The following is a 13,493-nucleotide window of genomic DNA, read 5'->3' as shown; positions in this document are numbered from 1 at the left end:
CAATTCATGGTGTTGCAAAGTGTCAGACACGACTGAGCAACTGAACTGAAGTAAAACAGATCTATAGCCACTGGGGTTCATCAATAGCCTCTATTGCCAATATAGAGTTTTTTAGCTTTTATTTTTCCTAGGTACTTCTGTGCATCAGAACTTAGTAAAATATCCCAAATGAGTTCACTTGTCAGACCCCACTTGTATCTTGGCACCCTCCTCCCAAATTAGAACACACTTTTTAAAATAAATTCTCAAGCACCTTTACAGTAACACTACTCTTGTTTTCTTATCTGTTTCAGTTACCATTAGTATTCAAATATATTTTCCAATAATATTTCTAACTATTGACTCTTCCCTAACACCAAAAAGAAAAAAAGAAAACTAAAATCCCAAATGGTATTGCTAAGGCAAAACTAAGTTTCCCTGAGAAGGGAATGGCCTCCCACTCCAGTATTTTTGCCTGGAAAATCCGTTGGGCAGAGGAGCCTGGCATGCTACAGTCCATAGGGTCACAAAGGGTCAGACACGATTGAAGCAACTTATCACACTAGGCAAAACCCACTTTATTAGGTTTGCTAAATATTACTTTGACAGATATTCATAGTGGTGCAAAATGGGAAATTGGGGCAGAGTATTTATAGGTATTAGGGTTTTAGTTTCTTGTCTGAGAGTTTTTTGAGTTCATGTTAGGTGAGGAAATGATTGTAATTGTGCAGAGTTTATAGGGCAGTAGCTTCAAATTGGTGGTCAGAGTGAGACAAGGTATTTTCTGAAGCAAGCGGCTAAATTATTTTCACTTGGTTGCAGCACTGGACAAAATCCTATGGACAGAAACTATATCCAGCCTCATTATTGCTTAATATACTAGGTTGGTTTCAATTCTCAGTATGTCCACTCCCAAAGCTGTTTTAATGTCTATTTTTTTTGATGTGTTCTTTTCCATACATATAGTCATCTTTCCTAATCTGTACAGAGCGGGAAGGATTCATTGGTTTCAGGACCCCTGTGGATAACAGAATTCAAGCAGACAGTCAAGTCCCTTATATAAACTGGTGTGGTAGGCATATAACTGATTCATGTCCTCTCATATACTTTAAAGCATCTCTAGATTGCCAGTAATACTAATACAATGTAAAAATTATGTGAATAGTTGTGAACACAATGTCAATGCTGTGTAGACAGCTGCCAGAGCATAGCAAATTTAAGTTTTGCTTTTTGGAACTTTTTGAAAATTTGTTTTGAACATTTTCAATCCACAGTTGGTTGAATCCTCAGATATGAAGCCTTCAGATATGGAGGTCTGACTGTATAAATATAAATTCTTATCCTTGAATTTAGCCTCTATCAATGCCATTGCTTTATTTACAGTTTCATATTCAGAACCCAGAGTTTGTAGTGGTATATGGTATGTGTTCAATTCAATATTCCATTGAATAAATCACAACATTTGAAATTTATAATAGATATTTTATTTACTTGCTATAGAATGAGTGACATATGAATTAAAGTTTGTGCTAAAAATAATTTAAATCTTTAAAAAAATTTACTGTTTTCTTTAGGATTATATTTAACTTGTAAAATTAACTTATTAAGTAAGTCAGTAAGATGGAGATCTTATTTCAGTGTATATGTGTATAACAGAGAAATGACCTAGAATACATTTCATTGGGAGTAGGGGATGTTCAAAGGTGACTTCCCTGAGTAAGTGAAACATGTGAGCTGTAGCTTCAAATATGAGTGGAGCTTACCTGGGCAATGTGAAAATACACTGTAGACAAAAGGACAATAAATGTAATTTACATTGTAAATTGAGTCATATCATGATAGACAAAGAAACCCATTGTTACTAGAGGTAAAGAACAAAGAAAAGATGGATTTAAAATGATGCTGAAGAGGTGGGCAGTGGTCAAGCCATGCAAGGTTTTGAAGGCCATGTTAAAGAATTGTCAGCCTTTATCATAAAAGCAGTGTGAACCTATGGCTATGATAAACAGGGGAGTGTTTTGAGAAATTTATTCTGGCTGCTCTGTGGAGAATGGGTTTGTCAGGAGTGGTCATCAATACAGAATGGACACTTGGAATCTATTTAGGTGTTCAAGATGAAATGATGGCAATTGATTTAGGTAGTGATAATAGTAATGGAGAGAAGTAAATAGATTTCAGAAATATTTTAAGAGTAAAACAGGTAGAAGGGGAGGACAGAAGATGAGATGGTTGGATGGCATCACTGATTTGATGGACATGAGTTTGAGCAAGCTCTGGGAGTTGGTGATGGACAGAGAAGCCTGGTGTGCTGCAGTCCATGGGGTCACAAAGAGTTGGACACGACTGAGCAACTGAACTGAACTGAACTGAAAATAGGTAGAAATTTCTATCAGTATGATGTAAGAGGAGGAAGGAAGACATCAAAGATCTGTGGAACTGCATGATTGGTGATTTCTTTACCTGAGCATAAAGACAATGGGTCAGATTGGTTTTGAGTAATTTTCCCAAACTTAGTCTTGCACACATTATACCTGGGGAAACGTGCAAGCAGAAATGACAAAGAAGTAGTGTTTATTTATATAATTGGTGATTTCCACTAAATTCTGGTCCAGGTATATATTTGTCAGTAGTGACTCTGTATTTGTTGTTTAAGTCACTAAGTCATCTCCGACTCTCTGTGACCCTGTGGACTGCAGCACTCCGGGCTTCCCTTCCCTGTTCTTCTCTATCTCTGGAGTTTGCTCAGATTCATGTCCATTGAGTCAGTGATTCTATCTAACCATCTCATCCTCTGCCACACTCTTCTTCTTTTGCATTCAATACTCCTCAGCATCAAGATCTTTTCAAATGAGACTGCTATGTCTTTGTATTTGTGGTGGTTTGCCGGGGTCCAGCCCTGGTGGATCCAGGGAATTCGAAGTGGGGACAGAGTTGGCATCCTGAAAAGAACTATTTAATTATAGATATGAAGAGAGATTAGAAAAGGGTAGTGTAGTAGGAAATATTAGTGGAGAAAAAGAGGCTGAATAACTTTGTTTACGTGGAAAACCAACAAAACTCCAAGACAAGGAGTTTGCACCATCTACGTAGGCCACCAGCACCCACTTGAACAGTGGAGGGTGCCCCACCTTGGGCTCCCTCTCACGTGGGTCTTAGAAGCCAGGGCAAGTAGGTAGACATGGTGAGCCTCCACACTCCAGATGGGAATTCAGCCAGAAAAGAGAACGAGAAAAGACCACACAGGGGAAGCCAGTCTTTCCAGGAACTGGTCCCGTTTCTTTATTTTTCAGGTCCACTTTTATACTTTTAGTTATACATTTAGGGATGAATGTAAGAAACAGAGTCACACAGGGTCAGCTGCTCCGACACTTATCAGCATATCTTTGTTCTTACAAGGGTCTTACATTTCACAATATCTTCTGGTGTGGAGACCGATTAACATTTTATGGCCCCACCTTACTTTCTATTGATAAAGGTTAGTCCATCAGAAAACTTGTTTCTCCTTAAGATCTACTTAGTCTTAAGATAGTGATAAAGCTACATTCTTACATAGCAAGGACACAATAATTTATAACAAAGAAAGAGGAGTACAGTGATCTATAACAGAGAAAATTCATTAACTCAAAAGTCTAGTATTGCTAACATCAAAACTACTATATTTCTTTTTCTACATTCCAATCACATTGATTAACATACTCCCAGGTGCCTAAGGATATGGAGGCCTGGCGGCAATCATTAACTCAGCAATGAAACCCCTCACCAACATAATTTCTAACTAACTCACTAATACTATACTAATAGTTTTCTAACTTCTCAAAAGAATCTGTTTTTAGAAAGTTTAAAGCATCTCATGCCTTTCACGGTTGGGAGGCTGCAAATAATCACACGTGGCTGGATAATTCTGTCAGACAGGCTAGAGAGCCTCCAGAGGAGTTTGTAAGTTGAAACACTCTTGTCATGCCCAGGAAATTTATTAACTGGAGCTGTAAGTTAACTCCTTCTCCAAGAGAGGTGGTGGGGGACAGCCCCCCATAAAGTCAGAGGTGTAGGTGAGAGCATAAAGCAGTAAAGTAGGCAGACTCTGGTTTTGAGGGTAGATGCTCGGGAACAGGGGGTCTCCTGAGGCTCGATCCCGCCTTTGCATATGCCGAGCCTCCTTCCTCATGACCTTTGCCACGGGCGGAGTTCCTCACGCTGGCTCCCAGCAGTGGTTTTTCAGTCATTCAGTAGTATCGGACTCTTTGCTACCCTGTCCTTCACCATCTCCCAGAGCTTGCTCAAACTCATGTGCACTGAGTCAGTGATGCCATCTAATCATCTAGTCCTCTGTCTCCCTTTCTCTTCCTGCCTTCAATCTATCCCAGCAATGTGTCCTTTTCTAATGAGTCTTTGACTTCTATATGACTTTGCATAACAAATTATAAATGTGAGTAAAATCACCAAAGTAAAACTAAGTAATAAAAAGAACCATATAGAACTTCTAATCTTAAGGACCAGAGAAGTTTGAGCCAGCTAAAGAGGCATGGAAGGAGACCCAGAAATGTAGAGAGAAAACTGGGAGAATGCTATGTCCTGGAAGACAGTGAGAAAACAAAAATTCTGCATTATGAAAGTTGCTGAAAATCAACTATGTTGAGTGAGAACTGAAATGCAATTAGATTTAGAAATATGGAAGTCATTGGTGACCTCTGCTCTTAATAAACCAACTATAAATTTGATCACCATTGAAAAAGTAAAGAGAAATGTAGATATATGTCATTAGACATTTGTTGAAACCCACAGAATTTACAATACTTAGAATGATCCCTAATGTAAACTATGGATGTTGGTTGATAATGTTGAAAAAGGTTCATGGGCTGTAATAAATGTAGCAATCCAAGGTGTGATCTTGATAGTACAAGAGACTGTTCAATAAATGATTAGGGAATATATGGAACTGTTTTTCCACTTAATTTTTCCGTGAACCTAAAACTGCTTTAAATACCATCTATTTTTAACAAAATTTATTACAAAATGCACATTTACAACAAATATAAATATTTATCTTATAGTTCTTACAGTTAAAACCCATCAGAAAAATTACTTTTTCAACTCAACATTTCCTAAGTGTATTTTACTACTAGACTCATTTTAATATAACATCACTTTATATCTCTTGGGACTCAGATTCTCTGTAATGTTTTCTGTGAATTACTGGGTTTGAATATAACAGTGGGAAAGAAAATATATAGAAATCTTCTGTGTGTTTTACTCTATGTCTTAAATTTCACATTTTCTATGATTAAAAATTAATATAAAATACTTTTTAAACAGGCATAAAAATAATTTGACATAAAGAAAGGAACAACAATAAATCAAAGGTAGAACATACTCCTATTTTGACTCAATGTCATTAGTCTTACTGGTAAAACAAGCATCTGTAGTTCTCCTATGGAGCTGAGAGAGTTTGATTCTGCTTTTCTCTAACCTACCCCAACACACACACACACAATTACCATATTGAATATAATCACTATTTCAGATCTTTGTCAGAACCTATTGTGCTTCTCTGGTGGACCTGCCTGACTTTATAGAAACTTGCTTCCTCTTTGTAACTCTCTGCTGACATGTGCCTACTTCTTTTGACTTTACCTCCTGCCACTCAGTCTCAGCTTAGTCTGAATCCCTGGCACTTCAATCGCCCTGTCCATTTGGTCTTTGTTTTCTGCTTCTTCCCACTCTATTTGGAAATCTTGCTGATGACCTCAGACTATGCACTTGGATTTTACGCCCTGTTGCTCCTTTCCTGTTGCCACGGGAGTCATTAGACTTGGAGCACGTCATCTCTCTCTGGAGTTACAGTATCTGTTTTCTAACCTCCTGGGTTTGGGTCTGTGCCTGCCAGACATTCACTGTCTTCAAGGTCATTCCAGTTGGACTCTTGATCTTGGCTTTCACTGGACTGCCCCAGCTGGCTCTGTGACAGTTTCCAATAGTTAGCAGACATGAAAGAAGGCCTTCCTTTCCTGTCAGCTTTTGGTAAGTCAAATATAACACTTCCTACAAACTCACAGGACCTGTGTTCAATGCAGTTCAGTACTGTTTTCAAATGAGCACTTTCTCAGTTAGGTCTTCCCGTAACATCTATTCCTTCTCACCACACTCTCTATTCTCCTTCCTTACTGTATTTTTCTCCACTGCATATACTATATAACATACTTACTTATTTAACATGTTGTCTGCCTCCTTCTGCTGGGACATGAACATCATTAATCCAGGGCTTTTTCTGTTCTTCTCACTGATAGGTCTCTCAGTCTGGAAGAGTACATGGTTCATACTAAGACACTCAATAAATATATACATGGATACATGAATTAAAATGAGTGAACTCTTGGTAGGACAGACAAATTGGAACTAATAAAGCTGCAACTATTTCCAATAGGTATACTAGGACTGGCCCACTGTGGTATTCTCTAAATAGTAGGGAATTTGCACTCTGGGCATTCATGTCTGCTATAAACACAATATGAGTTTACTAGCAGGGAAATCAAAGTTAAGTTTACCTTATACAATCTTAAAAGAAAAATGAATAGCTTTTTAAAAGTACAGATTTCAATAAACTTACTGACACTTAAAAGGCAGGCATGGCTTAGTTATTAGTTATAGTCTTTCCATTAGTTATTTTATAAGACAGAAATCACATTGCTCAGTGGTTTCTAACCTTAAATTGCTTAAGAAAGGGCAATGCACTTTTCATCGTTCATCTATTTAATGTCTTTTGTAACTAAAATATGTTTTATTCTCACTGAAAATTTAAGTTTGGAATCTCCCAGTTGAGAGGAATGACCATACACTTGCATTTATATTGATGTTGGAATGGTAAGTAATGGTGAAATGAAAGCATTAGTAGCTCAGTCACGTCTAACTCTTTGCAACCCCATGAACTGTAGCCTACGGGGCTCCTCTGTCCATGGGAATCTCCAGGCAAGAATACCGGAGTGGGTAGCCATTCCCTTCTCCAGGGGATCATCCTGACCCAGGGATCAAACCTGAGTTTTCTGCATTGCAGGCAGATTCTTTATTACATCTGAGCTACCAAGAAAGCTAAAAATATGTTTTATTCCCAGTGAAATTTTAAAATTTGGAATCTCCCAGTTGAGAAGAGTGATCATTTCTCCTCCCACTGTATGATACTTGGATTGTTTTCACTTTTGGGCTGAAAGAGATTTAGAGATGAAGGTACTATGAGCGTTCATGTCCAAGTTTTTGTGTGAATGTGTTTTCAGTTCTTTGGGGTGGTTGCAAAGAGCAATATTGCCAGATCATCTGATAATTTTATGTTTTGTTTTATTTAAAAAATTATTTTCTGTAGTGGCTATGCCATTTTACATTCGTGGCTATGCCATTTTACATTCTACAGCAATACATAAGTGATCCAGTTTCTCTGCAATGTCACCAATATGTATTATTGTCACTATTTAGCCTTTGTAATAGGCATATAGAGGCAGCTCATTGTGGCTTCAGTTTATATTTGCAAATAAATAATAGAGCTGATCACTTCCTGTATTTATTTGGCATCCATATATCCTCCTCATTGAAATGTGCCTTTTACTCATTTTCTAAAGTTTTACTGTTTAGTTTTAAGAGTTCTTTATGTATTCTAAAAACTAGTCCTTGGTCTAATATGGAGTTTGAAAATATTTTCTCCCAGTAGGTAACTTGTTTTATCATGCTCTTAACAAGGTCTTTTGCAAAGCAAAAATCTTAAATTCTGACAAAGTCTGATTTATCAATATTCCCTTTTATGGGTTGTGCTTTTTGTGTCAAGTTCAAGAGCAATTTGCTTAGCTTTATATATTGAAAATTCTTCTTTACATTTTTCCTAAAATATTTATAGTTCTGTGTTTTAAGTCTACAAACCATTTTAGGTTAAATTTTATGTAAAATGTGAGATTTAGCTCAAGGTCTTTTTCTGTTTTTGATTGTTTTTGCTCTGAATGTGAAAGTGAAAATCACTCAGTTTTGTCCAACTCTTTGCAACCCTGTGGACTATACAGTCCATGGAATTCTCTAGGCCAGAATACAGAAATGGGTAGCCTTTCCCTTCTCCAGGGGATCTTCCTAGCCCAGGGATCAAACCCAGGTCTCCCATGTTGCAGGCAGATTCTCTACCAGCTGTGCCACCATGGAAGCCCAGGAAAACTGGAGTGGGTAGCCTATCTTTTCTCCAGCGGATCTTCCCGACCTAGGAATCCAATGGGGGGTCTCCTGCAATGCAGGCAGATTCTTTACCAACTGAGCTATCAGGGAAGTCCATTTTTGATCTATGGATATCTAACTGCAAAAGCATCACATGTTGAAAAGGCTGTCTTTCTTCCATTGAAAGCCTTTTACATCTCTGTCAAGTATCAGTTGGAAACATTTTTGTGGGCCTGATTTTGAGTTACATATATTTTTTGTCATTAATCTTTGTGTCTTCTCTTCCACAGTGTAACAGACTAAAATGACTGATGTAGCCACCTGATATAAAGGAAGAATGGTTCCTCCTCCCTCATTCTTCTTTAAAAGATTGTTTTAGCTGCTCTAGGACTTGTGGTTTTCCATGTATTAATACATGTTAGAAGAAATTTGTCTATGTCTAAAAGAATCCTTGCTGAGATATTGATAAGAATTACAGTCATCCTTGATATCAATTTGAGAATTGATATCTTTAGTATATTTGGTCTTCCAATACATGAACATAATATCAGTTTATTTAGGTCTACTTTGATACATTTATAAGCATTTTATATTTGGAAGCATACAGATTCTGTACATACTTTGTTAGCTTCCTAGGTATTTATTTGTAGCAATTTTAAATGATGTTGTGAATCTTTTTTTTTTTTTTTTGGTTCCACATGTGCAGTGTTACTATATAAAAACATTTATTTTTTGCATTGATCTTGTATTTGTCACTGTCAAAGTAATTAGTCTTAGTTTTGTTGTAGATTCTTGGGATTTTCTATGTAGACAGTCATGTCATTCTGAAATAGTGAACATTTTCTTCCTTTTAATCTGTGATTTTTTTTTTTTGCCTTTTTGCAGTGCTTAGACTGTCTAGTAGCATCTTGAATAGGATAACAAGAACAGATTTTATTGCTTTGTTCCTGATCTTTGTCTTTCACCATTAATCTGGTGTTAGCTCTGATGATTCTGTAGATGGTACGTCAAATTGAGATAGTTCTTTATTAAACTTGCTAAAATTTTAATTTTCTCATGAATAGATGTTATATTTGTTTATGATTTTTTTCCTCTTTACCCTTTTGTTTTGTTTGTTGGTGGTGGGTTTCTTTTGTTTTTCCTCCTGGCTGCACTATGTAGCTTGTGGGATCCTAGTTCCCTGACCAGGGATTGAGCCTAGGTCCTCAGCAGTAAAAGAATGGAGTTCTAACCATTGGATCATTAGGGAATTCTCTTTACCCTATTAATATGATAGGTTGCATTATATGATTTTCTAATATTGAACCAGGCTTCCATAATAGAAGTAAGTCCTATTTTCTTGTTGTGTATAATTATTTTTATACATTGTTTGTTTTGATTTTTCATATTTTTCTTAATTTTTGTGTCTAAGTTTATGCAGATATTAGTCCACAGTCTTCTTCATTTCTTACTGCCTTTCTCTAATTTAATTATCAAGATAACACTAACCCAATAAAAATTAATTAAGAAGTGTTCCTTTCTCTATTTTCTAGAAGAGATTAAAAAACTTGACACTTTTCCAGTGAATGGTAAATTCTGTACTGAAACAGAATTTGGTATTCAGTTTGGTATTACTGAACTTTTTAAATAATAAATTCAGTTTCTTTAGTAATTACAAAACAACTCAGGTTATTTCCTCTTGGTTGAGTTTTGATAATGTGTATTACTTTAAGATGTTGTATTTATGAACATATAATTGTTTAAAGTATCCTGTATGATTTTTCCAGTGGTTGCAAAATCTGCAGTGATATCCTATTTCATTCCTCAAGTTTAATTTTTTTTAATGTGTAGGAATATTTTAATATATGTGCTGGTTATTTATTTTTTTACAGAGCATACCCTGGTTTATAAAAACAGGCACTATTTTAAAAATGTCCTTTTAATACAGTTTGTTAAAATAAGTACCAAACTCAGGACCAGGTATCACACTGTGTTAAATGCTTCTGCCCCTCTTTCATATAGTGCAGTCCCTTCTCCAGATATTAACTTGTTGAAGAGATCAGGCCTGCTGTCCCACAGACTGCCTTATATTTGTTATTTGTCTCATTGTGTCTGTATGATGATGTCTAGTTTGTTTATTCCCTGTTCCTCCTGATGATCTGATATTAAACTTTGACGTGAATACATCATAGATGCTGTCTGTTACACCTTAGATCGAGAGGCATATATCTGACTTACTATTGGATTACAATGAAACCAATCTAATTCTTTCACTGTGCATGCTTTCCCTTTACAAAGTTATATGTATAGTTCTATGTTGGTATTATAAAATTATCTGGACCCCTCATAAGCCAATTTATTAAAATTGCTGATCTTTACTCAAATCAATAATTTCATTTGTATGTTTTTATTCATTTCAGTTAGTTGCTTTGTTTCTATTTGTGTATATTTGAACACGGAGAAATCTTGGGTCAGGCTCTGCCACATAGAAAGTAAACATATGAGATTGGTAATTTCAATTGTCAGGTCTAAACTTGAATTTTAACTTGATGGGCATGTCATTCCTCACATTTGTGATTTGTGTCATCTCTCTTTTTATTTTAGTAGTTTTGTTAGTGTGTGCTAAGTTGCTCAGTCATGTTTGACTCTTGCTGACTCTATGAACTGTAGCCTGCCAGGCTCCTCTGTCCATGGGATTCTGCAGGCAAGAATACTGGAGTGGGTTGCCATTTCCTCCACCAGGGGACCTTCCCCATCCAAGTATCAAACACGCATCTCTTACATCTCCTGCATTAGCAGGTGAGTTCTTTGCCACTAGCTCCACCTGGGAAGTCCCAGTTTTGTTAGAGGCATACTATTTTTATTGTTTCTTAAAGAACTAACTTCTGGTTTCATTAATTCTTCTTTACCGGTTTCCTTTTTTCAATTTCATTTTATTCTGCTCTTATTTGTATTACTATTGTCCTTCCTTCTGCTTACTTTGGGTTTTCTTTTGCTCTTGTTGATCTAATTTAGTGTCAGGGATTTAGATTACTGATTAGAAACACTTCTAATAAAAGCATTTAGTGCTAAATATTTCCCTCTTTTCATTGCTCTAGTTGCATCCACACATTTTTGATATAAAATATTTTAACTTTCACTTAGACCTAGGTATATATTTCTATTTATTTTGAGATATAATCTTTGACGTATGGGTTGTTTAGCAGCATGTTGTTTACATTCCAGGTGTTTAGTATATTATCTGTCATTTATCCTGTTTCCTTATATTTCCCTGTTTCTATTATTAATTTCTAGTTCGGTTTCATTTTGGTCAAAGAATATAGTTTGTGTGATTTCAATTCTGATAAATGTGTCAATCTTTATGTTACAAACCTGGATATGATTTAAAATGGTAAATCTATGGATGCTTGAAAAGAAGGTGTAGTCTACATTCTGGAGGTGAAGCATTCTATAAATGTCAACTATATTCTTTTGATTGATAGTCTTATTCAGTTCTACTATATCTTTACTAAATTTTGTCCAGTACTGTGGAAAAAATTAAATGTGGGGCACTGATGTCTCCAGTAATTGCTTATTTGTCAATTTCTTCTTTCACCCCTATCAAGTGTTATTTTCTTCATGTATGTTGAAGATCTCTTGTTTTGTGTTTATACATTTAGGATCACTATGTCTTTGGGGTGAATTATATCATTGTGTAATGTCCCTCTTTGTCCCTAGTAATTATCCTTGCTATGTGGTGTATTGTAATATGAATAAAATTATTCCTGCTTATTAGTTGATGACATTAGTATGATGTATATTTTTCGTCATTTTTTATGTTTAGCTGTGTCACTGTTTAATATGAGTTTCTTAGATGGTATACAATTGGATCTTTCAAAGGAATCCATTCTGGAATCTCTATATTTGGATAATTTTAAAAAATCATTGATACGTTAAGGCTTATATCTGATATTTTATTATTCATTTTCTGTGTATTTCCTTTTTCTCATTCCCCTGCTTCGCTTTTTTTGACCTCCAGAGTTGGATGGTGAAGAAAGCTGAGTGCCGAAGAATTGATGCTTTTGAAAGAACTGTGGTGTTGGAGAAGACTCTTGAGAGTCCCTTGGAACTGCAAGGAGATCCAACCAGTCCATCCTAAAGGAGATCAGTCCTGGGTATTCATTGGAAGGACTGATGCTGAAGCTGAAACTCCAATACTTTGGCCACCTCATGTGAAGAGTTGACTCATTGGAAAAGACCCTGATGCTGGGAGGGATTGGGGGCAGGAGGAGAAGGGGACGACAGAGGATGAGATGGCTGGATGGCATCACCGACTTGATGGGCATGAGTCTGAGTGAACTCCGGGAGTTGGTGATGGACAGGGAGGCCTGGCGTGCTGTGATTCATTGGGTTGCAAGGAGGCGGACATGACTAAGCAACTGAACTGAACTGATGGGCTATTTCAATATTCTATTTTTTAGGATTCTTTAGCATAACTTGTTACAGCCTACTGATATTGACATTTTACCCCTCCAGGTTAGTTGTTGAAAGCCTACTTCATAAATGGTCTGTTAAAGTCAGCTCATAGAGGAGTGATGGACCCCCACCCAGTCTACAATTGGCTCAGATATCTAGACTGGTAATATCATGCATGCCCCCAAAAGGTAAGAAATGTTTATTTCCAGTCACATAATGAGCAGAAAAGCTCCCAAGCAGGTCCACAAATAACTTGAGAGAACTGGAAAAGAATTTTGGCTAGGGTATAATTATGAAGAATTATTATATAAGAATTATTCTTAATCCTCAACTGTTAAAGACATTTAATGATTATGTTTGGAATTGGAATAAGATTCTTATGTGTGATCTGGGGCTTGTATAGTTTGAAATTCCCAAAGAACAGAATACCTGGGCTTTCATATCAACTTCCCTAGATGTGGTATAATGGTGGAGTGGGGAATGTTGAGGCATAAACATCGTTAGCTATCAAATGTCAAAAGTAAATTCAGACTTTTCATCGCATTTACCCTTAATGTTTGCTAGGTAACTGAAATATGCCATGTTTTATTTGAAATTGTGTCATTAAGACATTTTTGCACATATTTGTTCCCCAGAGCTAGTAAGGAAGTTGAAAGGAGGGAGGGAGGAAGGAAATAAAAAAGGTAAGGAAGGTGAATTTTCTGTTGAATGCTTTGTTCAAGAACTCAAACATAAGTATTCTGTGAAGTGAATGTGTGTGTTCGTCACTACCAATAATGTCTGGAGCTTTGAGGGGTCACTAAGTGTCTTGGTGGGACCTTGTAATGTGGCCATCACATGCAGAGGCATTTTTTTCACCTTCAATTTATATTTTGTGTATCTATGAGACAGGAGTTTCACAG

General features: G+C 36.4%; 1 long non-coding RNA gene across 1 annotated transcript; it reads left to right on the top strand.

Annotated features, from left to right (window-relative positions):
* The first annotated feature begins 1,040 nt into the window (after positions 1–1,040).
* LOC132658062 (uncharacterized) lies at positions 1,041–13,288 on the top strand. The gene is made up of 2 exons (XR_009597068.1): positions 1,041–10,935; positions 12,155–13,288. It is a non-coding gene; the product is annotated as an uncharacterized LOC132658062 (long non-coding RNA).
* Positions 13,289–13,493: the final 205 nt, after the last annotated feature.

This window comes from Ovis aries, chromosome 17 (assembly GCF_016772045.2).
Source record: "Ovis aries strain OAR_USU_Benz2616 breed Rambouillet chromosome 17, ARS-UI_Ramb_v3.0, whole genome shotgun sequence".
Classification (NCBI taxonomy): Eukaryota; Metazoa; Chordata; class Mammalia; order Artiodactyla; family Bovidae; genus Ovis; species Ovis aries.
The sequence above is the reverse complement of the archived record's forward strand: the minus strand, read 5'-3'. Positions and strand labels throughout refer to the sequence as shown.